Raw genomic sequence first — 3,005 nt, forward strand, 5'->3', positions numbered from 1 at the left:
TTTACAAGTTTCATGCTTCCTTGTGAAATCCAAAAATAGAATTGGGCTGCGACAGTCGGTATTCACACCTTTTGGGTTGTGGGAGAAAGTTATGAGTGCTCCATACATTGTCTTGTGGTTTGAGAGCTCTTGACTTGCTATTTCTTGTTTCTGGGAATAGGGTTTGCAGTCCAGAGAGAAAACAGATGTTTTGAGTTGGGTTTTTTGTTTGTTTGGTTGTGGGTTTTTTTGTTTTGTTTTTTTTTTTTCTGAAATTTTTTGTCTCAAGGAGAAATCTCCTAGGAGTCCCTAAGATTCAAAGAAGAAAGATTGCTAAAATATATTTTGAGTGGGTGGCCCCTGATATATCAAGGGCATCATGCCCTCAGGGCAGACACCCTTACTGCCTGGGCACAGCATTGCAGGGTTTAGCCCCCTGAGCTGGGGCTGGCTAGGCACCTGCCTGCAACCCAGCACTGGGCAGCTGGGGCTGAGCTGTCAGAGCTTCACACCTGCTGGTATCGGTGCCCTCAAGGCTGTCAGGTCAAAAGTCTTGCTCCTGCTGCCCCTTTGTGCCTCCTTGAGAGGCCCGAAGGGCACAAGATCCCTTCCTCTCCCACTAGTGGGGATCTGGAGAGCTGGGTCTTGGGCAGAAACCTAATGTGCCTGTGAGAGCTCTGGTGGACAAGGTGGGTCTGGCTCATGCTGTGGTCATTGCAGTCAAAAAAGCCTGATGGGGATGTGTGAGAGAAGTTGTGATTTGTCGCTTCAGTATATGTGGTCTGTGTGCTCTGGGTTGGAGTAAGACTGGTGTGTGACTTCCATTACAGTCAACGGGACAAAGAAGGTGCTTCTGGGGGGGTTGTCTCATGGTGAAGAACATACCTGCAATGGTCAGATGAGCAGAAACCTGTCGGGGGGCTACAATAGGAGCTGAGGCTCATGGGTACAGTCACACCTTTTAAATTCCAAAATGGCCTCTTGTAGCTCCCATGTTCCCATTCAAGCAGACATGTGCCTCCCAGCAAAACCCGTGACTTGATTGTCAGTAGCCACAAGCCGACAGTGTGCTCCCAGCCCTGCACTCTGGCCACGAAAGCACTGCGGAGTGCAGTAGGTCAGTGACTACTCCCAGCCCTTGCTGGGAAAGGAAAGAAAGTGAGTGAAAGCAGAGCAATTAGCAACCTCTTTCTTAGTGTTTCTGGATTGGTAAAGATTTTAGCAGCAGATGAGTATACTGTGTGCGTGGCAGCACCCTTGGGTCTGTGGCCAGCCCCTGGCTGGTTGACACTGTGCTAACCCACTTCTGCCACATTTCTCATCCTTGTCTTTGAATGATGGAAGCTTTGAAAGGGCAAGTGTGGCCTCCCTGCCAGTCACCCCCCCAGCCTGCTGGAGGAGCATCTTCCTTCTAAGCCTTTCCTAGGGGATGATCCAGACTGTTTTTTCCTCCTGGTGGAGCCCTTGAGTCAGCAAATATTAATGTTTCTGTCGCTATATTAGGTAGAGCTCCTTCTGGGAGTCAGTCACCGGAGATGCTGATGTGTTAATATTATGTGTGCCAAGTATGTGTTTGCCAGGAGGATGCTTGTGTGCCTGGGGACCACTGTCCACACTGCACTGAGCAGAAATACACGTGCAGGTACAAACCATGCGTGTGCATACGGGTGTGCATGTCTGGCACACAGAGATGTGTGTACGCATGACATGTACGCAGCAGCAGAGTCGAGGAGAGAAGCTGTTGAACGTCAGGTTTTAGCAAGCCCTCTCCCTAAAGTAGAAGGGCAAGATGGGCACTCTAATATTGCTATTATGAGATGGTATTCCTGGTTTGCCTGCAGATGCCTGCCTTGCCCTGCTCCTCACTACTTGGGCACAGATGATGGCAGCAGCACAGCCAGAGACTTCTCCCACCACAGTGTGTGTAATCTGGCTCTAGAAACCAAGCCCTGAGGATAGAACTGTGCTCTGCTAACCGAAATCTTAAGCTAAAGTTTTTTGAACTTTAAATGAAGGTAAAATGAATGGTTGTTTTTGGCCAGTGTGGAGCACACATGCCTGCTTTCAACAGTAGCTTTGGTATTTGGCTGTGTGAGTGTAGTCACATGGACAGGCTCAGGAATTCCCTGTTGAATTTTGATCCTTCTATTGAAATAAGAGCATTCGTGAGTGACAGGCATGAGATTTCTATGACAGGCAGCAGTGCTGCCAATATCACACTGGAGTGCTGCTGACCAGGGGCTCCTGCCCTGCAGATCCTTCTTCACAAATTTGCTTGAAGGATATGCATGGGAAAAGTCCTTCCCCAGGACTGCCACTGCTTTGCCAGCACCATTCATCACTGCATTGGCTCTAGTGTGGCTGCTGATGGGTTCACAAATCCACATCTTCAATCCCTTTTGTTGCTGTAGTCCACAGTTTGGTTAATGTTACTCTGGGAATGGCCTCACGTAACTACTGCAGCATCTCTAGTAAGCTTGTAATGGCATTAGGAGAACTGCCACAGTGAGCTGCGTGGACCAGCCTGGTATCAAGGTATTGACTCCTGCCATGGGGACAGACCATCTTTGGGCTTTGGTGGTGCCTGTTCCTTCAGTGAGTGTCTCTGTGCAGAGGCAAGAGGAGGTCCTCACCAGCAGATACTGGTCTCACTGAGCCCTGTGTGCAGGACCCGTGCCAGAGGAAAGGCCTGCAGCAAAGCACAGGGCTGACAAACTGGGGGCAGATGCTGATAAGAACCATGTTTGCTGGCTCTAGCCTGGGCTCAGACCAGGCTGCATGCTCATGTGGCTGGTGTGATTTCTTCAAGCCTCTCAAACAAGGTCTTGTTGCAGTTCATCACTAAGTCACTCCTTTTTAGCGAGGAGGCTCCCAAAGTCACACTGCAGGCTCTGGGTAGACAGCAGAGTAGTTGGTGGAATTTTATTTTTCTTGTCAATTGGCAGATCCAGGAGAAATGTTAAGAACAAGTCTTAACATCCAAGTAAGTTTTACTGATCTGATGAAAGTCTCTGGCACTGCAGTCT

This window comes from Chiroxiphia lanceolata, chromosome 1, assembly GCF_009829145.1.
Source record: "Chiroxiphia lanceolata isolate bChiLan1 chromosome 1, bChiLan1.pri, whole genome shotgun sequence".
Classification (NCBI taxonomy): Eukaryota; Metazoa; Chordata; class Aves; order Passeriformes; family Pipridae; genus Chiroxiphia; species Chiroxiphia lanceolata.